Below are 26,959 nucleotides of genomic sequence, written 5' to 3' on the forward strand. Positions count from 1 at the left end.
CACTTTCTTGTGTCCTTCTTTGACTTCATGGTGTTGTTCTTTTCCTGCGGCTTTGACGGGTTGTCTTGGGTCACCCCACCTTGGCTTTGTCCTTTGGTCTTCAGATTTGTAGATCCAAAGTCTCGCTTCCTTTGTTTAAACCTCTACTCGATTTTGACAGCGTATCTGTACGTCATGCCGAGCGAGGAGATGTTCAGGGACTCCATCTCTTCCTGGATGTATCTGTGTAGGCAGCCACGGTATTTGAGTACCAAATGAAACTCAGAATCCTTGATACCCAACTGTGTGCGAAGGGTATGAAATATGTTTGTGAACTCTGGCACATCTTGGTCCCTTCCCTGCCATAGCGTGGTCTATTTGTCGTCATAGCTTTTGATAGGGTAGTACTACTCCTTGACGGCATCCCGGAAGGAATCTCAAGTGGATGCAGCTAAAAATAGTGAGCCTGTACTTTCATCCTTCTGCTCACAGTATGTTTCCCACCAGTGCTTGATGTGGGGGGCTGCTTTGAGAAGAGAGAAAAGATTCGAAAATTCATGAATAGAAAAATACCCATCTAGCAGATTTAACCATTTATCTATGGTATCTACATCAATTTGACCCTTAAATATGAGGATTTCAAAACTAACTTGTACCTTAAAGGGTGTGCCATTTCCAGAGTAGCTGTTGGAAGCCGATGCATCGCCTCTGGGTAGCCGCTGAAGGATCTACGCAAAGTTGTCCATCATCGCGTTCCTTTGTCTCTCGAGGGCTTCTTCGAGCAAGATTTTGATAGGATCTCCTGCCCCCTCGTCTTTCTTTTCATTCGCCATGGGAGGTCGTCGGGATTTGTAAGGCTAGTCTCGCAAAGGTTCGACCAGTTCAAGCCCTAACTCCTTATATCCTGACCTCATTGGGGACATGCAAAGAAAAGCAGTGAAAAAATAGACCGCTCTGATACCACTGATATGGATTTAAATAGGAACACAACAAATTACAGAGATAACCATAAACACAAAGATGCAGTGGAAATAATACTTCAATTCATTAATGTAAAATTATGAAATATGCTTACAAACAGAAATGGAAATAAACCAGCTAGGACGATGGTAGCTTATCTCTAAGAAGAGATGTGGCGACTGCATGCGTCTGAACTAAACTATAATGAGGCTCAAGGGCCTTTTTACTATTGAAAAATAAGAGCAAACCATAAACAATCAAAACCCTAACCCAAGGAGATGTAAAACCAAGAGTTTATGGGCCCCATTGGGGTGAGTTGGACAGCCAACTTCCCGGGGTTGTGACGTGGTCATATTATCTCTGTTTGATGCACATGATAGCCCATTGGAAATATCTCTCTGAGGACTACGACAGAAAAGACAATTTTAGACAAAAAATAGCTGGTAGTAGGTTTCCAAAAAAAAGTCGTTTAGGGCCTCAAAATGGCTCTGGAAGTTTAGGACCCGAAAAGCTGCTAAAAATAGTAAACTGTGCTATAATTAAAGAAATTGAAAAACTGAAAGAGACAGTTGTGGGGGTCCAAGTGGGATAGGTGGGTGGCCACCATCATCCACCTAGATCACCTAGCATGACTGAAAGTTCAAAAAGAGCACATAGCTTTAACTAAGGTGACAATGGGCTATTGCTCCAATATTGCCACTTGACCTAGTAGTTGTTCTATAGGATCCCCTCCTTGAACCCATACTAGTTTGAGTGGTAACAAAGCCTAAATCCATCATTGAACAACAATGTATGGTGGTATTTCCATCAATTCCAAAGGGGTATATCATTAAGTATGTTGGAATTTGTTGTCATTTAAGTAGAGTCATTGATGTCTAGTTTGTTTGTTGAGTTCATTGGCTATATGCTAATATTATGATGTCATTGGTGTCTTGGTTTCTATTTAATAGTTGGTAGTCTATTTATTTTTTTAGTGTTGGATGCCTACCCTAGTAGCCTATATTTGAAGGCATTTTTTCCATAAGGTACCTTGTTCAAATTCACATCAAAAGTTCTTGGCTTGATAACACTCTCTAACAACTTTCCATGGTATATGGAACTTAGTGTAACTCCGTAGGAATGAAGAAAAAATTATGTTTGTAGGTTGGAGTCCATCCATGGTTCTGATGGGTCATGGTTTTGGATGTTTAATAGATATCCAACCATCTAATGGTCAAGCTAGGTAGATATTTTTTTAGTAGGCCAGATGGGTGGATTCCAAATCAATTCGAGCCTTGCTACTTATCTGGGTATTTGAGGTGCAAGTGGTGCAATAGGTAATACCTAGCAAATGAAGCTAGATATTGGATTTCATAGTGACAAATAGAAGTATACCCTTGTATAACATAGAAACACATATGGCACCAAATGGTAAAAATAGGTGGTAGGATGATGACATGACACTTTATGATCAAGACACATGGAAGGTCGATATAACATTTTATTGTGGCCAAGTGGCCCTTTTTGGAGTGACATATGGAAGTGACATGATTTTGATGTGGCATGACCAGTGGTAGAGAAATGACATTTCAGATGATGTGGTTTATCTTGCGATTCACACTAAGATGTTGGTTTGGAAAGGCTTCACAAGGTTATAGGAATTTAGATTTTTTTATATACTTTGGAGTCCATAGGTATAATACCATCTAGGAATCTAGAGGTATGACCAATAAATTGGATGGTAGGTGAAGAAAAAAAGGGATCCCCTAATCCCCATATTAGGATTCAACACAGTCCTCATGGCATAGGCATTATTCCACCATTTGGGAAAGTAGTTGTGCAACATTGTTGCAAGAAGGAGTGGGGAATGATTCCTTGAATCCTCAAATGTAATCAATATGAAAGGAAACTAGGGGATAGAGAAAATCAAAGAGCACACTACTCAGTGTGAAGTTGAAAAGATTGGATAACCAAGTTGCGAAGTTGTTTCGTTATAAGAGGAAAAGTCGAATTAGAGTAGTCTAGGGGTAAGTGTCTTTTCGGCTTAAGCCCTCAATTCTAGCCCATTTTCATATGCATAAGGGAGATAAAAATAAGTGGCTATGAATGGATATTTGGTGGTGTTGGTAACAAAATTTCTATTAAAATTTTGAATGATTAAAGTTTGTTTTGGGACAGATCTCAGTCTTTGCATCTATAAATAGAAGGGAAAAGAATGTGAGAATTGTTGTTCCCATGCAAATTGAATAGATGAAGTTCCTATCAACATGTAGAAGCATTGTAACCTTAAAAAACTGAGGAGAAAGAGGGAGGTAACTTGAAGAAATATGATAAGTAAACTTGAGATAGAGTTAAATATAAGTGTTGTGAATGGGGTGAATGTGAAGATCATTTGATATCTAGAGTTGTGAGTTAGAGAATTATGGATCTAAAGTATTGAGAATTAAATTAAAAAAAATACATTCCATTAAATAACATATTAGTGAGGCAGAAGTTGTGATGGTGTGGAACTTTAATTTAATCAAAGAATCAAAGAAACAAAGGTTGTTATAGAGAAAAGATCAAAGAAGATAAGCATATATGAGAATTAAAATTTGTGTGAGTGGGATATTTTGATTAAAGAGCCTCAAATATGGGTTTGAAAATGCATGAAGAAGGTAATTTGATAGGTTGGGAAAGTAGGTTCTTGCATATTAGGGTATTGAGGTGTCCTTTTGCTTGGTGTTTGTAAAGATCAGGGAGTTAGCTCTTCCAAAAAGTGCGTGCTTGCAAAGAAAATGGGGTTGGAGACTCTTGTAGGTTGATGCATACTTAATATGATGTAATTTGGAGTTGGTTCTTGCATTTACATCATAATAAAAAATAATTTTTGGTTTTCTCCCATATGGGTTAAAATATAAACATCTTGTGGTCAAAATTTATGTTATTGGTGTTCTATATCATTTATGAACATGTTTAATTGGCTAATTAACTGTTAAAAGTTTGAAAATATGGTTTCACTCTCCCTCTTAGTATAATTTTCTAGTTTCCAACAATTAATGCAATATACCATCACAAGGATCACAGTAACATCAACTCATTTTTTTATTTACAACTATATATTTATTTATCCATAGGGATTACTTTATGTTATTCTTCTTATGTTGAATAGTTTCCCCCTATATTAATTATTGTTTATTACAAATAAAAATATGAGGAAGGTGAGATAGATATAGAATAAGAAATCTAAGATAGATACTAAGAAAGGGAGAGAGAGACAGGGAGAGTGAGGGGGGGGGAATGAAAGGATGTTGAGGATCAAGAAGAAGAATATAAAGTATAAGGAGAGGAAAAATAGGGTAGGAGAAATTATAGGGAAAGTTAAATTATGAGAGGATGAGGAAAAAAATGAAGAGAATATAGAAGGAGAAAAACAAGGAGAGGAAGATGAAGGAGATGGAGATATAGAGAGAGAATAAGAACGATGAGATATTGGACAATAAGAAAAATAGAAGAAGAGCAAGGAGGAGGGAGGGAGAACAAGGGAAGGAAGATTAAGAGAATAAAAAATCCTAGACCATTGTTATATTATGTAATTTATGATTTCATTTCTTAATAAATATAATAAATTCCATCCTACATCATTAATCCTAAATATAAACACTCGTACACAATCCATCCATTTACACCCCAAATTTGAAATCTCAAATGAAAAATTTCAAATTTAGTAATGATGGAGGAAAATAAGAAATGATATTTCCTTTGTTGTGATACAAATACAATAGATCTAGTGAAGGGACCTCAAATCTCTGTTTTTGTTCTTTTGTTGGATTCCCAACAAATTTCTCTCAACTCCAATAAGCTCTACCCCATAAGATCAATTAAAAATGTAATGAGAAGACGTTGGGTTTTCTCTTTATTTTTGAAATTTAGGCATAGTGACACAAAAGTCAAATTTTATGTCAATATTATTTTCATATAGATGGCTTTAATTGTTAAGTTTGCATAATTTATGTCACATTGTGATGGAAAAGTTGATGTAAACATGATGTGTGCTAGAGAAAATGTTTCCAAGACAACATTGGTAGGGATTCATTTTGTAAAGTTTTGACACAAAATTCTTATATTATAGTAGTGATAACATTAAAATAAAATGTAAATCAATGCACACTTCCTAAAATCCAAGAGTGAAATTTGAATTTCATCAAGTACACTAAAATAGATCATTTGCTAAATATTTTGGAAAATCTAAGAATTATGTTCCAGGAGCCTCAAAATTATGTTGAATTACAATTTTAAAAAAGTGTGGTTTTAGTAAATTTATTTCCATGGAAAACCTCACCATAAAGATTGATAAATGCTTCCTCCATTCATTGATGACATCCCTTGTAAAAATTTTGTTAGCTTTGGAGGTTACTCCTAAAGTTCTTAGGAAATATTTCAATAAACGTATGTAATAAAAGTGATGGTAACCTAATATAAACATAACAATAACAATGAACCATTCATAAAATATACATAATCTTTACCTTCAAAACCCTTAAGTAAGATTACTAGCCTAAGTAAGAGACACACCTCCCTTTATCTGATTGTATTAGCTTCACCATTCACAACACAATATTTAACTACTCTAAAACATCCAAAATGATAATCCATTAATCTTAATTAGATTAAAAATGTAACTCCTTAACCATAGATATCTTATAAGGTGTTAAAATACCATTGGTAAAAATCCTATAAATTCAAAATGGACCCAAAACTTTCTTTCATGGATACACTCTTGAATCACTAGGCCTAATAGACCCACATGACATCTAAGTAGAGGAGTGATGACATCCTTAATTGTAATTTCTCGAAGATGGGACCAACCTTACCCGAAAGGACTGTAATACATGTCTAACATTCTTTGGCAATCGTTATATTCTTGTAGAATAAAATTTAGGAAAAACAAATTTATATACTTAATTGCTAGGAGAAATTATCTCATCAATTTTCTACACTAAAATAAATTTCAATATTATTATAATTTTCAAATGAGTTTATACCATTATTCAATGTATTGGAATTCTCAAACAACACTTTATAATGTTCAACCATGTCCCTAGAAAACTGGAACTATACATCAACATGTTTTATTTTTGAATGACTAGTAGGATTATTTGTATAAAAATACATGAGTTTTCACAACGTAAACAAAATCAATACTTTAACATAACCTTTACAACCATACAACTTCCTTACATCTGCAAGTGGCTATCACATACTCAATTTATGTAGTTGATAATGCAACTATAAGCTACCTCTTTCTTACACAAGTAATTGCTCCACTAAATGTGTTAAAGACATAACTGCTTATATATCATTATTGATCAATATCTCCTAGTATAAGCATAAGTAAAGTAGGTCTTACTTGTAGAAAATAACATAATATTAAGTTCCACACATATATTTGAAGAGTACATTTTATAACATTCCAGTGTTCTCTCCTTGGTTTTGACATACACCTACTAAAAACTCCCATTTGCATGGGTAATGTCTAGTTTAATACAAACCATTTTGTGTCTTAGGTCATTTATCTGCATATAATTCTATACCAATATGAATACCAACCTTAGCTGGTTTACAAACATACATATTAAACCTTTGCAATTTGTCTATACATATTTCCTTTCATTCAACCAAAGTTTCATGTTTTCTCAATCTCTTTAATTTCCATGCACAAATTTTTTATTTTTTTATTTTATTTTGTTTTTGTTATTATTATTATTATTATTTTATATAGAACCAATATCTTTGATATCAAATTGAGGAGGCAATTGACCTTTGACATCCTTGATGATTTCTTTAATGTCTCTACATAACAAGCTATCATCAACATAGAAGCTCATATAAATAAAAGAAGCACCAACATTCTTGGAGTGCACATAGTGGTCAGTGTTGATTCTTGAGAAACTAAGGGCCAATATGTAGGTATCAATTTTTTTTCACCAAATTATTGGATATTGTTTTAATCTATGCACAATATTCTTCAAATTGCAGAAAAATTCCTTTCCATTTCCATTTTCGTTCTATCTATTTCATGTAGATTTCATCTTCAATGTACCCATGTAGGAATGATGTGTTCATGTCATTTTCCTCTAATTAAAGGTCAAAATAAATATAACAGAAAATAATTCAACTTCAAGAGAGAAAATCTCACAGAAAATCAATTCTCTCCACCTCAAAGTATCCCTTTACCACTAGGTAATATTTTCAATTCTCCATCTTTCCTTTTTCATTTAGCTTCTCATCATATTTAGTTATTCCTAATAGCTTTAAAATAACTCCTATCTAAACTCCTTCATCAACACCATTTCTCCTCAAATGATCTTACATGTTTCCTTTTCGAATACATTATGCATTATTATGTCATTAATATTTTATATATTAGGTTTGTGTATAGATATAGAATGTATAAGCCCTGAATGAGAGTTTTAAACCTTACATCTTTGATTAGTAGATTAAACCTTCCACATCATATGATTTTGGTTGTTTGATTCATTCCCTAGGAGAACATTACCTCCATTGTAATTTTCATATTGAATAAAACTACTAGTGAGGAGACATATGAAATGAAGCACTTGAATTGATCAACCATACATCACAATTATAATATGAAAACGCAGATTCTAAGTTAACATCAACTCCTTCTTCCATGGAGTTTTTTTTTTTTTTTTTGAAAAGGCCATCATTAGATACCTTACATTTATCAACATTATTAGATTAGCAATATTTCATATAATGCCCAACATAACTACATTCGAACAATTCCTTTATAAATTGTCTTGGAGGTTTGGATTTGTCCTTCAAATACTTATTTTTCGCTCTTGGGGATGACCTCTTGTAGATGAAGCATCCTTGGGCATAGGTTCCAAGTATTTTCTCCTTATTTATTTTGATAACAAATATGCAACTACATCCTCAAACTTTGATGTATGTTGAGTAATACTAATATTAATTGCTACAATTAAATTATCCTAGAAGTTTGGTAAAGACAAAAAGCATGGTAATACATTAATCTTATTCTTCCATCTTAATATCAATAGGGAAAAGTTGACTTACTAGAGTATTTAAGGAATTTTAGATGATTTTTCATGGGGTTGTCATCATCCATCTTAACATAATACACATTCTTTTGAGAAATCGACTTATTGAACATGGATTTTTTTTAACAATAATGAGAATCTCTAAAGAATTGGTAATGTCAAAAGATTAACCGCCACTATTACACCATATATGAATTTTCATAACTACCACTAATAGTTCGATTACAACATGTCTCTAGAGACTTGAACCAGTTGGGGAAACAAATTTTTCACCAAACTACAGAAACCAAGATATTTTGACTTATTTTCTAGTGATTTTGAATTTTAAAAATTCCATAACTTCTCCCACAACTAATTTGCATTATCTTCTCGAAACACAATTGCCAACACTAAAAATCAAGACATCTCCAATATAGTAGATAAATCGAAAATGCAATTAAAAAATATAGTTTTATTATTTCCCTCCAAAAATATTTACCCTTGAGGATGACATCATCATATTCAATCCTATTGGTTCTTTTAAAGTTTATTTTGATAGTTCATTTTTTGTTTTGATGTCCATTTTGACCTCAAAATTCTCCTAATGAAGAATAGATAAGAGGATGATCTTGCAATGAGTCTTGTGATGGTATACTTATATGCATTGAATAGTCATAATAAGAATGGGTTTGTTTCCTTTGAACTCTCATTAGACTAATAATTTTATTTATTTATTATTATTATTATTATTTTATATATTTTATGTTTGTTACATTGCCATCTTCTTAAGGAATGTTTTATCTTCAAAGCATAGTAAATAAGATTCTTTATAGTTGAGCGTGTTGTCTTAGTAGCATTATTTTTATATGGATATAAATATTTTTTGGGCATGTATTTTATTCTTTTCAATATATATTTTATTATTTGCAAAACTATCCTTGCATGTAATCCATTACATTTAGTGTGATGCCCTTGAAAAAGAACATTTTCGACAATTTCGACATCTATTTTTTGGAGATTTTTAGCACATTGTTTTCATTTTTATTGATTTCATGGCTCAACCCATGGTTTTGTAATTATAGTTAAGGTACTACAATTGTATTCTAATCCATTCTAAATGGATTGGAAATTTATGGATACCATGGGTTAGACATATTGTATTGCATTACTGTACAGTAACAAAATTTATTTTTAGTTTTATAGTTTGGGTTTCCTAGGTAAAATGTGTGTGTGTGTGTGCCATCACAACTCTTTGTTTTTTATTAAAAATGTGTATGTAATAATAAATTGAAGCAAAAAAAAATTGTATCAAGTTTCCTTAGTTACTTTGCATCAATATTTGGAGGATAATATAAGGTATGGTGCTACATGTTGGTATTAGAGGAAGGTTCAAGCACTAGAACATTGAAACATCACATCTTTTGTAGTATTATTATTACCATTATTAGATGAAATAATGTAGTTTTATTGTTATAGTAAGAAGCATTATGAATGGAAGAGAAGCAAGGAGGAGTAGCACCTCAAGAGGGAATGACATGGTTCCAACTTCAAAACCAACTCCTCACATATTTAAAAGGATCATATTGTGGAGTAGGAATAAGTTCATGTTGGTGAAGTGTTAAATTTAATGATATACTTTCAGTAGATGTCATAGGTTTTGATGACCCATTTGGAATGGGTAATCAAATGATGCGTTGCTCTAATTGAAGGGAGCTAAGATATAATAAGAATAAATATGCATTGAGAGTTGGAAAGAGAAAATTTTCCATAATATTTTATGTACATGGATGGATAAGTAGAAAATTTTTGGCTTGAGAACATGGCTATGTGTTTCACTTTCAAGGATTACACCTCGAATTTGATGGTAGGGATGGGAATTTTTCAAATTAAGGGAAGGGCCTTGTTGTGGTGGAAGACACTCTTACCACAACTGGGAAGGGATACTTCAGAGGTAACATTAGAATTATTTGAGGAAAATTCATAGAACATTACATGTTAGATGAGTTAATCAAAAGGAAATTAAATGAGGTTAATGCCTTAAAATAGTGAATTTTATTTGTACCCAACTATGAATCCCTAATCTATATTGTATCATTATACATTTTTTTCATCCATATAGATGCTTTGAGGGTGGAAAAGGTGCAGGAGTCAACTCTGACGACCATTGTTACCCACGTAACCCAACTTGGCAAATTGTGGTCTAAAACCTTGCAGGAGCAGTTAGAGGCATAAAATAACACTTTTCTTTTTGGAGTTGTAAAATTTTTCTTCTTTTATGATGAACCATTTTTCTATTATAAATATATATTCCTATCCAAAAATTTAAGAATCACCTCAATCAAAGTCCATATGAAAAATCTATGACACTCAAAATTTGACCTTCTTATTTTGAGCACCATAATTTAAGAGGATGGCACATCAGCCTCCATTTCTCATGAAAAAGGGGTTATTCATGTGATCACGATGAAGATAGCTCTAGAATAATCCATATTGTATCTCTATTTCAAGAGTTGAAGGAGTCAAATCTAACCACTAAAAATCTATTGGGCTATGTTATAACCAGGTCACTATGAGGAAAAAGGTGTTCCATTCTTTTGAGTGCATCATTTTCCATAGATGAGAAGAATAACCAAAAGGGATAGGGATAGAGAACATAGAGAGTATTGTTTCACTATATTGTCCCACGGGCCATAGGACTTACTTATTTATACTTGCATCCATTTTTTATTCAGCGAAAGAGAGCACAACAACCTCACCTTCTAGTTGGGTATTTGCTAGAAAACATTTCCTACGATATACATTGTGTCAATTGTGATTTGTTAGTTTTGTTATTCTCTATTTTATGGATAATTATAATTTTAATGAATTGTATAAACAATAATCTCTACATCAATAAATATAAAGATATATAAACCCTCCTAACGTAGATTTCATATTTTTTAAGTATAATTTTATCATATCTATTGTGATAAACTATTGAGCGGAATATCCATTTAGGTTTACAGAAAATATCGGTATCATAGTAGGTTTATTTGGGTATATTTTGGATATTTATAGGGGATATATATTAGCTAAGCAAAAAGTCATAAAACCTGAGTAATGGTTAATGAATATGTGAATAACACTCTTGGTCTTATAGAGGAGAGGTTTTTGTGATTGAAAGCACTAGTTCCAGATATAAACTGTAACAACAATCTCCTTATGGTTTCCCTCACTAATAAAATTGGGCTATTTAGAGAAGATAGGGGTTCTAATGTGGAGGTCCAATTAGATAGGATATTAGGAGATTGGGAATAAAACAAGAAGAAGATGAATAGAGAACCCAAAAAGGATCAACCCAATTCAAATGTCATGAACCATTCACAATCTCTGTTGACAATGGAAGAAACAATAGGCATCAAGCCAAATTAAGCTAAGATTGATGTTCTAAATTTAAATCACTAGTTGTAGTAATTATAAGTTCATTTCAGTGTTCATCATATAGAGGAAGGATAGAAAATTTTATTTGTGCAGTTGAAATTTGAAGGTCATGCACTAACCTTGGTGGCAAGTCACGCAGAGACCTTGAGTTTGGAAGGAGATCTTCTAGTGACTAAGTGGGAGGACTTTAAAATCCTCATAACCTAATGATTTTTCCCTATCGGGTATTCAGAGGACCAATGGATTATGTGGAAATACTTTAGGTGGAAGCAGGGACACAATGTATAGGAGTAAGCCATAACTTTTAGAAAGATGGCCATAATGTTGGATATCTCCCCAAAGAACCCTAATATACTCCTTAAGTATTTGGGGAATCTACACAACCATTTGTGGAAGAAAGTGATGTTGTTCATTTCTAGATCACTAGACAAGGCTTTTGTATAGGAACAATACCTAGAAAATATAGGCGAAAATAAAGGGAAATCAAGTGCATCGAAGCATAAGAAGAATTAGGAAACTTGTGAGGAGGGGAAGAAGAAGTGGAAAGGAGGAAAATATAAAAATACAATAGCTATAACACATCAATGCAAATATCCCAACAACCGCTATAATCATTGTAACATTAACAGTCATATAGAGGATAGGTGTTGGAAGTTTCATCCATGACTTAAATTAAAGACATAAATAAATATAATAAGAGGAAGAATCTCATTGCCACTGATTTGAGAAACCGGGTTGAAGGAAACTCATATGTGGATTAGAAGATCAAATGTACATCAATGCAAAATTCAACAACAAGAGTAGAACTAAAATACAAGACTCTTTCATATAAACATACAAGTTAGAAATACCAAGATTAATACTCTGTTCAACTCAGGATCACAAACAAAACTCATTGCAGTAGATTTGGTCAACAATTTGGGATTGGTATTTCATCACAATACAAGCCCATATATATTTCGATGGGTAAATAAGGATGCATAAATAAAAGTAAAAAGATAGTGCAACATAAGATTTGTTATCAACGCTTATTTTATTAATGAAGTAGAGATAAATGTAATTCCCATTGAGTGGTGTTTGGAATTCCCTATATGTAGATGTGGGATGCAATCCTAATGTATATAGACAAACAATATCACCTCATCAAGGATGAAAAATGCCTCACCTTCAATGTTCACAAGGGAAAGTCCAAAATTTCACTAGTAAGTGGAAACCAAGCCAAGAAATTGATTAGTTCAATCAAGAGGTATGTTGTAATGTTTTTAGGAGAAAATCAATCTATAGAATAAGAAGTAAGAGAAAAGGAATCCCTAGAGGGGTATACTAAGAAACATAAACATCAACTAGAAGATTTTATATAGGCATACAAGGATGTGTTCCAGGAGCCTAAAAGACTACCATCCAAGAGAAAAGTGGAGCATGAGATCTAGTTGCTTCTGGAATCCACATTGTTGAATATTGGGTTTTATAGGAAGTCTCTTATAGAAGCAAGTGAGGTGAATACAAATTTATAGCAGCTACTAGAAAAAGTTGTCATTCGACTGAGTACATCACCATGTGGGTCACCCATCATTAATGTGCCAAAAAAGGATGTGACGTGGTGAATATGTATAGATATATTGCATTGAACAAAATTACACTCAAGAATAGGTACCCCATAGCTATAATATATGATCCACTAGATTAATTGCATAAAGAGAAATACTTCAGCAAACTGGACTTAAAGTTTGGATATCACCAAGTTTGAGTTAGGGAAGAAGATACCTGGAAGATTTCCTTCAAAAACAATCAAGGTTTATATGAGTGGTTAGTCATGCAATTTGGTCATATGTATATCTAAAGGGCCAACTATTTTCCTAGTTGTAGGCTTTTCCTTTAGGGAATTTAGATCTCAGTTTGAGAATGAAATAGCTCAATATCACTTACATTGTTCAGAAAATGTGAATGAAGTGTTAGTGTTGGGGGATCAATAAGATAAAAGGGTAAAAAATGGTAAGTTGGTAGATGAGAAGGAAAGGGTTTTTAATGTAAGGAAAGGTGTGGAAGTAAGGAGAGGGTTGAGGGATGGTTAGATGGTGTTGACATTGGTAGTGGAAAATGTGATTAAAGATTGAAGAAAGATGGTGGAGGCCTTAAAAGGGGCTTGAGAAGAAGGAAAATAAAGAAATGTGTTAAAAATAAAAGATGTCATGTAATTATTCCTTGGTTAGGATATAAAAATGCATGATATTTTGAGAAGGTTTCTTAGGTCCTTGTAGGAAGAATGCATGATTGAAAATTTGGTGAGGACTTTTGAAGAAATGGTTAAAGAAGGAATGGGTTCTAGGATTAGGTATATGCGTAAATTTTATTTCTTATCTAGAGGTGCATTTGTTTTCTTTATAAATCATTGGAGTTCAGATTAGAAATAGGACTTAATATCTCTAGTGCTCAAATAATTGTATCCACCTTTTTATATATTCTAAAAGAACTATTATCACCTTGGATTGGGTAAAAAATTCTAGGCCTCCCTTTAGATTTATTGTCACTAGAGCTTCTTGAGGAGATTGATAATGCATTGTGACCATTTGAAATATGTATACATTTTTTCTTAATACAAGTATTATGTATATAACACAAATTTTTGTAGGGATCGACATAAGAGAAAATTTGGTGGTGGAAATTCCACTGTAAATGTAGGCATCCACTTTTTTACAACCATTGGATTACGTGGAGGTGCCATATGGGTGTATGCGATGTTATATATATGTCCCTATAGCAAAGGGTTGTGGCCTATCATTTGCAAAAAAATATTTGGATTCAGAGGTAGTATGGATGTATACGATGTTATATATATACTCCTATAGAAAAGGGTTGTGACGTATCATTTACAAAAAAATATTTGGATTCAGAAGCAATTAGTGAAAGATGGGGGAGGATTTTTTTATAAAATCTTTAGTTTTAAAATTGGATGATGCTCGTGAGTTGTCTAATGGATTGGAAGGTCAAAATAAGGAAATTTTCTTTTGAGACGAGATGTGGTGAGGGTCACTATTTAGAAGTATGCAAATATAGCATTAGAACCTCAAGTAGCCATGTTGATGAATTATGAGCACATTTTACGAATAGAGAATGACATCAAGATAAGGATATGCAACTATTAGAAGGTGGTAATTCCATTTCAAACCTAGCCCCACTAAGACTACAAATTCCATTTATATTTCTAAGAAGGATGTGATTATGAATTCTATGAATTCTATTCATAAGAGATGTAAAGATTAGCCTTTTACCCTCGGGTGGCCTTGTGGGAAATAGGCAATATGAGAAGAGAGCTTTATATTTTGAGTTAGGGTGGGTGTTTGTTTTCTCGAGGCTTTTAGTTATAGTTCTGATTCTAGTGTGTAGAGTTTTCCTATTGAGATCTCAAAAGGGAGTCATGTTGTTGTGGATGGTAATAGATATAATCTATGGTCTAAAAGGGAGGCATTTAATGATGTACAAATAAGAGAAATATAAATTATTCTTTTTGGACAACATAAGAAATGAGTGTTGATGAAGTAAAAAATGTATTTTGAGTGTTTTTAGAGCAAATAATATCCATGCAATGGGTGATATATGATTTGTTTATAGTTTAGTAGTAATAATAATAATAATCTAGTTTTAATATCACAACGAAGCCAAAAACCAAATTGACCCAGAGAACCCCTCTATATAATAATTTTATTGTTAAAGCTTATGGATAAATACATACCTTATAGGCCTTTATATTTAAATCTCTGATATAATGGAAAGAAAGAAACAGATATTATTAACCAGTAAACCCGCTAAATTATAAAGATTTAAATAACCTCAAATATTATCAACCATTAAGTAGGCCCATTCCATTATGAGACTTACCCAATCTTGCAAGTTTCATATTTGTTACTTCAAGAATCCATGGATAGCGAGAAGGGAAATTGTCTTCGATTCAGGAAGTTGTTTGAAGGATGAGAACTCATTTATATTGATGCTAAAGTACATTTTGGGGGCTTTGATATCTGAAGTGGAGAACTATATTTCAACTTCGTCTTTTTGATTTAGGTTTGCTGGTAGATTTTTAGCTCGAGATCTAGAGAAAGAATTCACTGTGTTTGGGACCATTTTTTTCCAATCATCGCATTGGAATCAGCTGCTGCATAACTCCTCAGTCGACACGTTGCCATGAAGATCGCTGACTTGCTTTCCCTGTACCCTGCTGTACTCAAGAATCGCTATAATGCCCTGAAATTCTTATTACCTTCCTGTCACGCACCAAAAACACCTGGCCTCGGCTCACAGGCCTGACATTCTGTTCCGGCAGCTATACCAAAAGCACTTGCAGTGACATTCTGTTCCCTCGGATGTCCCGCCTTAACGATTACTAGGTAGGTATCCTTCCCTAATCCTTACTTTGATTTTACGGCGGAGTTGTTACAGTCAAGACTAGTTCCCAGCAAAGTAGGAATTTCAAATCTGAAACATTCTCTTGGTTTTACGGCGGAGTTGTTACAGTCAAGACTAGTTCCCAGCAAAGTAGGAATTTCAAATCTGAAACATTCTCTTTTGTATATTTTAATGGTTTTCATTAAGAATGTTGCATTTTTTTCCCTAGGATGTCCCATCTCAACTTTTATTAGGTAAGTATCCTTCCATAATCTTTACTTTGATTTTACAGGGGAGTGTTTACAGTCGAGACTACTTCCTAGCAAGGTATTAGGTATGTATCCTTCCCTAATCTTTACTTTGATTTTACAGGGCGGTTTTTACTGTCAAGGCTAGTTCCTAGCAAGGTAGTAATTTCAAATCTGAAACACTCTATTGGTTTTTACAACTGTTTTGTATATTTCCATGAAATTTTTAGCTATATTTAACAGACAAATACTCACAATTTACCTGTCAAATTCCATGAATGTGCCCAGTATGGCAGCTTCCGACGAAAGCAGTAAGTTAATTGTGAAGCTGGTTTAAGGAGAGTATTGCGCAGCGAAGAAAATATCGCAGGAAATGCGAACTGCGGAATAAGGTACGTTGTCGTTTTCTTTTACTGTGTCTCTTAGACAATTTTTTATTATTATTTTCGGTTTCCATTAATCATCTTTTAGGTTTGGCTTTGGAATGATTTCACGTGAAGTTGTTTTTCGCTCCCTTCAACGGAGAATGCATATATTTTTATAGTGTCCTGGATGTTAAGGAAAACTTTGTTATGGCCTCCTCTCTTTACCTTATGTGGGCAACCCTGTTAGGGACTAAACCAAATCCTTCGTTGCAGTAATGTAGTTAATCTACAAAGAAATTAAAAATAATATTTAATATTATATGATTAACCTTTTATGTCTGCTTAATTGTAATAATTCTTGTATTAAATAACATTATAAAATTTAATCAAAATTATTTATTATTATTAGGAATATTAAAATCATCATTATTATAATAACTAGTTTTGAATATGTTTCTAGCTCAAGGAGGTGCATTTCCGGATATGAGTTAATACTTCATCATCTGTCTTACCAATTTATTCTCTGGACTTTACTTAATCTTTCTTTACCACCTGGAAAACTTATTACATGAAGATATCAGGATTGAGAACACTTACTATAAGCTTTAAAATATATTCTAGTTCATGCTTTCTACGCATGGACAAACTTTGTACACTCAAGTATCATTATTGAAAACACTTACAAGCACTTTTAGTGGAAAATCTAATTCTAACTGAGAGGAAAGCTTTTGTCAAAAAAGTCTATCTATATGGTAGAGGTTCCCAATCAAGTTGGTCTAAAAAGTCATGCATTCAATCAACTAATACCAAGTGTTTGTTTATTATCTAATTAAATATAGCATGTATAATAAATTATTGATGTGGTAGAGATTAAAATTTAATCAATTTATATTAACTGTTGAGTTTACTATATAAATAAAGATGTCATGTATAACAAATCATTGCTGTAGTAAAGATTAAATACAATGAAGAAAACAATCATTTCTAAATGTAATATGCATTATCTCTTGGACTCTCAATGATTGTTCCTATTAACTTGTGACTATTCATATTCTTTCTCAAGTGAATAATACAAAACACTATAACCCTAATGGACTAGGTTTCCATCATTCCTCTTTAATTGAAAAGGGTGTATGTGAGTTCAAGTAGAGAGCTAAATTCTAGGTGGACAACTACCAATGATTGAATATATCCATAAACCAATTGGCTAGCAAAAGTTGATGTCTTCTATTAAATGGTGGTTTAAGGATGGCCACAACCTGTGCCACTTGGCCCTAAGGATAAACAATTCCCACTAGAAAATAGTGGTATAGGATGACCACAAAGTCTATAAATTGGATGTTAGATTTAGTAGTTCCCTTTAGAAAATAATCATTTAGGATTAAAAAAAACTCAAGAAATTTGCTCTAAATCCCACTTGTTCCTTCTTGATTGATAGAACATGGAACATGAATCACTATTGTCAGTCACTTATATTATTCCATCTTGTCATAGATAAGGTGAAAAAATGGAAATATTTCCATTGCAAGATATGTTAATAATCTAGAATGAAATGTTGTTCATGATTGATATATCTTTTTCGATGTTTATGACCATTGCCAATAAGTTAACCACTCATAGTGAATCTTTAATCTTATAGGTTTCTTACAATTTAAACATATATCTAATGGATGATTATGCTTTCCACAATGTCACAAGGGTGAAGATTAACAAAATCATCCTCCATGGTGCTAATTCAATGAAAATATTGGTATCTAGGAATCTGATATTAAATTGGAACATCTTAACATGGATTTTCTTGAAGGAATCCAATAATCCCAAGATATATTAGTTTGGAATAATTTGGATTGTGAAAGGTCACTTCATTTTTGTATTCAAGGCTTGTTTTATTGATGATTTCTTCCTAAGGTTTCATGACAGGCTTGTAATGTGTAAGCATTTTTTTTATGACAAATTCCATCTCGATTTGAATTTTCTTCTTAAATGACATCATTGATTTGATAATCTAGTAGCTGGTAAGAAGAATTCTCAAATTCAAAAACATAATTATCAAGCAAAAGGACTAGTTCAAAATGTTGATTCTTTTGTTGTATTTTATCTTATCCTTAATATGATTCTAGATGGAGAAATTACATTTTATCGAAAATACTATTTTCCATTTTCAATTGAATTGATCCTGAATATGTTTTCCATACTTTGGTGATACAATATTTAAACAATTATATGTCTCCAATTATATGGCTCAAACCTTAAACAACTATACCTGAAATTGATAAAAAATATTAAAATCACATCTTTTCTTCCTAGCTACTTATCCAAATCTCACGCATGGATGAGACAATTAACAATTTTTTCTTAGCACTTATCAAGGTAGTAAATTACTCACTTAATTTCACCTTATTCTCATGCTTGAGATTAGAAACAAGGGCTATAGATTTCGAACCATTGTTTTGAATAAGTCAAGTCAACAACAATTGCAAAGAAAAAATAGGGAATGGAGCCCTCGTTTTAAATGCCTCCATAACATGCATGCCATCATTCTTCACTCATATCATATCTATTCATATGTTCACCATCATCATCTTTAGAAATGCAAGGAGTATAATATCTTAATAAGGAGTTAAGAGTCATCAGTTTCTCAACACTATCATAATACACTAATGCTAGCAATAGAAAAATGTTAATGTACCATCGTGCATGTGTAGCTAAAAAAAAAATCTTGTTGCCTCAATATAACATAAAAAGAATGATATTTATCAAGGAGAAGTATAACATATTGATAAAGGGAAATTGTAGCACATGATTTTCCTTGTTCATGATTGATTGGAGAATCAGGATGAAAATCCTTATCAAATATACACATATGAAAACCTTGACTTTCTACACATCAATGTTTTTGAGGAAAGGAATATTAAGTGGTTTGCATATGCTACCAATACCTTTACTAAAATTGTCAATGTCAAATAGGTTTTCAATGTAATATTCATAGTGGAAATTTTATAATGGTAACAAAGACATGCACAAATAAATAACACAGAAAATTTCAAAAATGCATACGCATAAACCAGAAATTTCTGCAAATCCCAAAACTGGCCAAATTTTATTAATAATATATGTTGTGGTACAAACTGGCCCGAGAAATTGCACTTGGTCTTGCACAAGGCAAGCTACAAGCACTAGGTGATGAGTAGGAGAAAGCCAAATGACTGCAATAATCAACACCTCTAGAAAACTATGTTGATGCTCCAAAACTACATTGCTACCTGACTTCACCCCTTTATTTTACCACGCTAGAGTGCCTAAAAAATTATATGAAATTAGGAGAGTTCTCTTTGCCCAAAACCCAAAAAAACCCATAAAGGGTTTCCCTTAGTTCCAACTTTCGAAATTTGACCCTTCACAGCTTGGCCCTCCACCAAATTCGAATTATGTTACTGTGGCTACTCTTGGCAATCTCTTCTCTCCAAACTCTAGAAATCCTCCTCAAATTTCGCTCCGAGTGATTTCTAAGCACCCCAGCTCCAAACTCCCCCGGATGATGCTGCCCCAAAAGAGTCTCACTCCGATGACTACGCAGTCATGGAGGAGATGATGCAGTCCTATGTATGATAAAGTGAGAGTTGTGTGTAGGTTGGTCCTCTTGGTTGTAGCTACCCTCCACACTCATGAAAATGATCAAAGAGCACTCTTGTAGCTTCTTCAGTCAATTCCCCAACAACCCAACTCCACAAACAATTAGGGAATCCGCCCTTTCTGCAGTGGTGGCTCCTAGACTGCGTGCTCTACTCTAGAAATGTGTGGGACATATAGTTGATGTGTCTTCCAATCTCAGTGATGAAGGAAAGCCCTCCTAGGGTGACACTCGAAGTCCACCAAAGAAAGGTTGAGTTTTTCCCCTTGGGAAGCTCTTGTGCTAAACAATACAGTATTGGCTTAGCTAAATAACTAAGGAAAATTTGGTTTTCAAATAGATAAGAGACCCCTATTTCTCCCTCATTCATTCCTTTTATAATTGCTAGCCATGCATTCCTTGTGGGTCCCTCCACCAATTCGATTTTCCTGAAGGAATTCAAATTATTTGTTCCCCAAGTGTGTACTTTATGTGGGCCCCATATTCCACTATCAATTTAATCTTTCATTTTCTCTAATGTTGGTGGCCTCCATCTCTCTAAAAATTAAGTGGGGACTCCCTCCAACCACTTTTCCTAAGTTTACATGCCAAAATATTTCCCAACACTCAATTGCAAAATATAAATTCATCATAGAAAAAATAATTTAATTGGGGACATTACTGTCCTCCCCGCCAAAAATTGCTTCTCCTCAAGCAATGCCTGAAAAAGCACCGTCTCGATCAATTGACCCCAATAGCGTCTGAAAACAATACTGGGGTCCCAAATGTACCACTCAACCGTCCCTGATCTCTGACTCATCCTGCCAGGATCCCAAGCCATCCTCATCAGCATGAGGCATCCCTTGCTCCACTTGCTTTCCAGCTCAGCATAGGCACTAGGCATCCCTTGCATACCGCCACTAAATAGAGCATTATGGTAGTATAAAATCCTGATCATCTCCTCATGAAACTGCTCTACCAAATAGTCTCTCTCGTGCACTTCAGGAGTAGACCCCTGAAAACGCAGTCCAATCCTTATGGGATGGAATCCTTGCTTTCCTGTGCTTCCCCTAATCTCCTCCTGCTGATCTCCCTGCCACACTGGTGAAGTCTGCCACACCACCAACAAGTCACTAAAACCCCATGGAAGATATGAATGACCTTCCCTTACAGAAACCTGATCACCTCCACGGGTATTTGAACGGCTAAGCCATGCTAGGCCAAAATCCCAAGCTAGTTCAAAAGGGGTGCCACCATGATGTCGTTGTACCACTCTGATCATGACAGTTTTCCCATCATTCACAATCTGTATTCCCCTCTCCTGGGACTTGATGGAAAAATATCTATGGATTCCCAATGCATCTGGCCCAAGAATCCCCACGATGTCACGACCTACCCATCCAACACTCACTCTGATTTGTAGAAGCAACAAGGAAAACTAATCTTGCCATGCGACAAAGGCCTCAACGCTCCCTCGCATGTCAAACCAAGTGGGAGTTGGTTCATCCTCTATCCTGCTCCCACTCATCATGAAACAAAGTGTCCAATCAACTAGCTAGATCCCTGGATCCCACAGCCAGAATGGTTGTAGCATAGTCCTGATAGCTACTAGTGCCAACCCATACCACATCTCAAGCCCCTGCGTGCAATCAATATATGGCATCCTTACATCACGAACCAATCTGGTACATACGAACCTGCCTGCGGTGGTGATACCATGTAGTGAGATCTATCATCCTGCCTCCTGAACGCACTCCCCAACACCACCTAGAGTCTAAACATCTGCCTGCATGTAAGGTCGACAAATGGTTTTGGATGATCTTGAGACACCTCGAAATGTCTCACCCAAAGGGGTTCATGCCTCTCCCTGAGTGTGGGCTCAAGTTCATGCAAGTCTTACCTCTACAGAGGATTGGACTACCCCCAAGCCTACATCCATCAACCCGCGCCTTGCCCATATGCCATAGCTAGAAAGCCTCTCTCCTAGTGCACCGTTCCCCGTCCAACTATCCCAGATGAACCTCGTGGGTTTCGTTGCTCGAAATGAGAGAATCAAGGAATGGTATCAAAATCCCCAACATCAGTGTGCAATTCTCGTGAGTGATAAAGGGAAGCTCATGGTTGCTGCTTTAATCAACTTACTCTCCAAATTTGAGTGTGCCAAACCCAATGGATTTCCTAATTCCCTCGTTAGGAGATCTCTCTGGTGAAAACACCTCAATAAACTGTTGTGCATCATCATGCTCTGCTGCACACAAATACACACCCTAACACTCCACTACGTAGCCTTGAACTTCATGGCACAACTTCATGGACCAGTGGATATCAACGCTTAGTTCCATGCCACCATGTACCATAGGCCATCCCATATGTGTTGATGCATCTACCACTCTACTAGTACACCCACCACAATGTGATCTACACCTCCTCATCTACCTAGGTACACCTATATGGCTCAACGCCTCACATGCAATCGGGACTAATGCTACCATGTTTATTCTCAGTAGCTGTAGTGCCCAATACATCAATGAGAAATCATTATCTCCATATGATGCCCTGTCTAGTGGCTTGATGATGCCACCTTATCCTACCAACTCCTGCCAGAGTAGTCTAACCATCCTACAATCCCATGTCAACCCAACATGCCATGAAAACTCATGAAATCGTTCTTCTCCTCTACCAATCCATCTTATCACTAGTGTTGTCACAAACTTTGAAGGGGATATGAAAAGGTGTGTGCACCCAACCACCGAGTCCATCACGTAGCTACTACCATGACCTACCAACTCCATGATGTGATGGAGAATCCCACCTCGATCCCAACAATAGTCTGGCCCTCGAGCTCCTTTGGTAATCCATAGCCTCTGCTAAGTTATGGCCATGGATTCATCTAACGTCCTAGTTAGCTCCACCATATACCAACTGAATATCTCTCGCCATCCAAGCCCAAGGGAAGGATCGTGAACATAAACTCCCATACATGGAACTAACCCTCCATCTTACCAAGGATTCACCCTACACAACTCATCTTGTCTCATCTCACCATCCTAGTCAATGAATAAAATATGTCGAGGTGACTCTGCCTCTCCCTCTCAATGTGTAGTGGTAACTTACTGGTGCTATTGGCTTGTAATGTCTTTGTAGGGTTTCCCCATCACGCCAATGTGCACTCTAACTGAACCATTAGGGAACCCAAACATTCCCCAACGCGAGTCAGTTTGGTCGATGAATCAACACAAACCACTCTCATACCCTCCAACTCATCGTTCTGTTATAGAATGGCCTCTTGCACTATCGTGGCATTCTTTATCAATGTTAGAAGGCTAGCCCAGAACTGATGAAACTGTCTAGGGCGGTTATCCTCTATAAAATTGGTCACTGCTTTGGACCCCTCCATCTCTTTTGGTATCTCCTCAATGACAAGTATGCCTCCAGGCACCTCATCAACCTGTTGTGGGCGGTCATCATCTAGAAACTAGGTCATAGCACTGGGTACCTCATCAACTCTTGGCATCTCATCAATAGATGGCCCTCTGAGTGTATGCTCTACTTTGTCAACTGAGGTGTCAAATGGAGCTACCAAAGAGGTCTCCAATAATGGTGACTCCTGTGCCACACCGGGTATATCGATGTGCCCCTCACCATCCTGCATGTCTTCTTTCTCAAAATCCTCCTCGAGCTTTTGACATCAAAAGACTGGTCTCCACCAGTAGAAATGCATCCTGGTCTCATCCTCTAGCTTTCCTCGTCTTATCCACTCCCTTTGAGGGGGTCTAGTGTCCTTTCAGTCACACATATCCATAAGCCTTTGTGTGAACTCTTTGTAGGATGTGATATGTACATGACCCAAAGGGATCAGCCATTAGTACCACCATTCCATAGAAGCTCCATCCAAGTGAAAAGTGGCATGTCTAATAGCATCTTCCTCCCTCATGGAGTTTAGCCGAAAATATGTGTCCATTTCTTGTGCCCATTTTTCTAACAAAACTCCTAGTTGAACCATCAAAGTGGGTGAGGGTCATTTCTCCCTCAATGATACTCACTCTCCCTTCAGCCATGGGTTTGTCTATAGTTCACACATCACAATGCATACATGCCCAAATCTTCCATGATATTGCTGGATACTCCACAACTAGCCAAGATCATGCTCTGATACCACTGTAATATTCCAAGTAGAAATTTTACAGTGATAACAAAGGCATGCACAAATAAATAACATAGAAAAATTCTTAAATTCATAAACATAAACAAGAAATTTCTACAAATCCCCAAATTGGCCAAATATTTTTAATAATATCTATTGTGGTACAAATTAGTTGGATAAATTTCACCTGAGCTTGCATGAGGCAAGCTACAAGCACCAGGTGAATAGTACGATAAATCCAAATGAATATAATAATCAACACCTCCAAAAAATTGTGTTGATGCTCAAAAATTGCAATGTTTCCTAACTTCGCCCCCTGATTTTCCCACTCTAGCGTGCCCAGAAAATTCTATAAAATTAGGAGAGTGCTGATTGCCCAAACCCATAAAAACCCAAAGAGGGTTTCCCTTTGTTCCAACTTTTGAAATTTGACCCTTCACAGCTTGGCCCTCCACCAAATTCAAATTTTGTTACTGTGGCTACTCCTGTCAATCTCTTCTCTCCAAACTCTAGCAATCCTCCTCAAATTTCCCTCCCAATGATTTCCCAGCACCCCAACTCCAAACTCCCCCAGATGATGCTGCCCCAAAAGAGTCTCACTTCAATGACTGCACAGTCATTCAGGAGATGATGCATTCCTATGTATGATAAAGTGAGAGTTGTGTGTAGGTTTTTCTTCATGGTTGTAGTTTCCCTCCACACTCATGAAAATGATCAAAGAACAATCTTGTAGCTTCTTTGTTCAATTCCCCAACAACCCAGCTCCAGAAACAACTAGTGAATTCTCCCTTTGTGCAGTGGTGGCTCCCACACTGCATGTTGTACTCCAGAAATGTGTGGGACCTGTAGTTGATGCCTCTTCCAGTCTCAGTGATGGAGAAAAGCCTTCCTAGGGTGGCACTCGAAGTCCACCGAAGAAAGTTTGAGCTTCTCTCCTTGGGAAGCTCTTGTGCTAAACAACACAATATTGCCTTAGCTAAATAGCTAAGGAAAATTCAATTTTCAAATACACAAAAGACCCCTATTGCTCCCTCACTCCTTCCTTTTATAATTGTTGGCCATGAATTCCTTGTGGGTCCCTCCACCAATTCAATTTTCTTGAAGGAATTCAAATTGTTTCTTCCCCAAGTGTGTACTTTATGTGGGCCCCATATTCCACTACCAATTTAATCTTTCATTTTCTCTAATGTTGGTCACCTCCATCTCTCCAACAATTAAGTGGGGACTCCCTCCAACCAATTTTCCTAAGTTTACATTCCAAAATATTTCCCAACACCCAATTGCAAAATAGAAATTCATCTTAGCAAAATTAATTTAATTGGGGACATTACAGTCCCCCCCACAAAAAATTGCTTCTCCTCAAGAAATGCCTGAACAAGCACCCTCTCGATCAATTAACCCCAATAGTATTTGCACACAATACTGGGGTCCCAAATGTACCACTCAGCCATCCCTGATCTCTGACTCATCGTGCCAGGATCCCAAGCCATCTTGATCAGCATGAGGCATCCCTTGCTCCACTTGTTTTCCAACCCAGCATAGGCAATAAACGTCCCCTACATACCACCACTAAGTAGAGCATCATGGTAGTATAAAATCTTGATCATCTCCTCGTGAAACTACTCTACCGAATAGTCTCTCTCGTGCATTTCAGGGGTAGACCCCTAAAGACACAATCCAATCCTTGTGAGATGGAATCCTTGCCTTCCTACGCTTCCCCTAGTCTCCTCCTGTTGATCTCCCTACCACACTGGTGAAGTCTACCACACCATCGACAAGTCACTAAAACCCAATGGAAGATATGTATGGCCTTCCCCTATAGAAACCGACTCACCTCCATGGCTAGTTTAATTGCTAAGCCCTACTAGGCCAAAATCCCAAGCTAATCCAAAAGGGGTGCTGCCATGATGTCAATGCGCCACTCTGATCATGACATTTTTCCCATCATTCACAATCTATATCCCCCCCTCCTAGTACCTGATGGAAAAATATCTATGGAGTCCCAATGCATCTAGCCCAAGAATCCCCACGATGTCATGACCTACCCATCCAACACTCACTCTAATTTGTAGAAGCAATAAGGAGAACCAATCTTGCCATGTGATAAAGGCCTCAACACTCCCTCACATGTAGGAGGAGGTGGTACGATTTTAATATTCCAAATAGAAATTTTATAGAGATAATCAAATACATGCACAAAAATAACAACAAATTAAATTTCAACAAACACCCATGAACAGAAAATTGCTCCAAAACACCCAAAATGGCTAATTTTTATTATAAATAAATCATTAGAGTACAATAAAATTGGAAGTAGTGTGCATGGGTTTTCTCAAGAAAATCTACAAGCCCCAAGTGATCAATCTCCCAATTCCCAACTGTTGCAATACCTTTTCCTTCCAGAAATCTGTGCTGGCCCCATTTTTCTTCATTGTTGGTTGACTTGACACTCTGATTTGGCCCCTCCAAACTGGCCATTAAATTCTATAAATTTGGGGATGTGATCTTTGTCAAAACCCAAAAAAAACTAGAAAGTGTTTTCTCTAGTTTTGACCCTCCAAATTCGATCCCAAATAGCTTGGCCCTCCTCAAATACTAGAATGTTTTACCTGTAGCCGAAAATGATGAATTGTTGCTCCAAAATGTTAGCAATCTCCCCACAATCTCCCTCTAGATGATATATAAACAACTCAGCCCCAAATCCTCCAACTGACACTCCACACAACAATCACCCTAGAGAACTACATAGGCTCGTGAGAGATGGCACAATAGCAAGCTTCAACAATTCGTACAGTAGTAAAGGACTGAATATTCTGTGTTTAAGATTGCTC

This window comes from Pinus tabuliformis, chromosome 8 (assembly GCF_031772625.1).
Source record: "Pinus tabuliformis cultivar Carrire ecotype Pingquan chromosome 8, CPIR1, whole genome shotgun sequence".
NCBI lineage: Eukaryota > Viridiplantae > Streptophyta > Pinopsida > Pinales > Pinaceae > Pinus > Pinus tabuliformis.